Source organism: Octopus bimaculoides, chromosome 21, assembly GCF_001194135.2.
Source record: "Octopus bimaculoides isolate UCB-OBI-ISO-001 chromosome 21, ASM119413v2, whole genome shotgun sequence".
NCBI classification, from domain to species: Eukaryota; Metazoa; Mollusca; class Cephalopoda; order Octopoda; family Octopodidae; genus Octopus; species Octopus bimaculoides.
This window is the reverse complement of record NC_069001.1, coordinates 17,068,624-17,068,888: the sequence shown is the minus strand read 5'-3', so window position 1 is coordinate 17,068,888 and position 265 is coordinate 17,068,624.

Below are 265 nucleotides of genomic sequence, written 5' to 3'. Positions count from 1 at the left end.
TGCGACGGGAGAGTCCACCATATGTATGTACGTACGTATGTATGTATGTATGTATGTATGTATGTATGTATGTATGTATGTAGGTAGGTAGGTAGGTAGGTAGGTAACACACACACGTATGTACCTATGCATGTATATGTCTCTGACATCTTGGATACGATAATTTGCCAGAGATGAACATGGTTGTCTACGAGTTGATAGCCACGGAGTGTAAACGAGAATATATGCATATATATATATATATATATATATATATATATATATA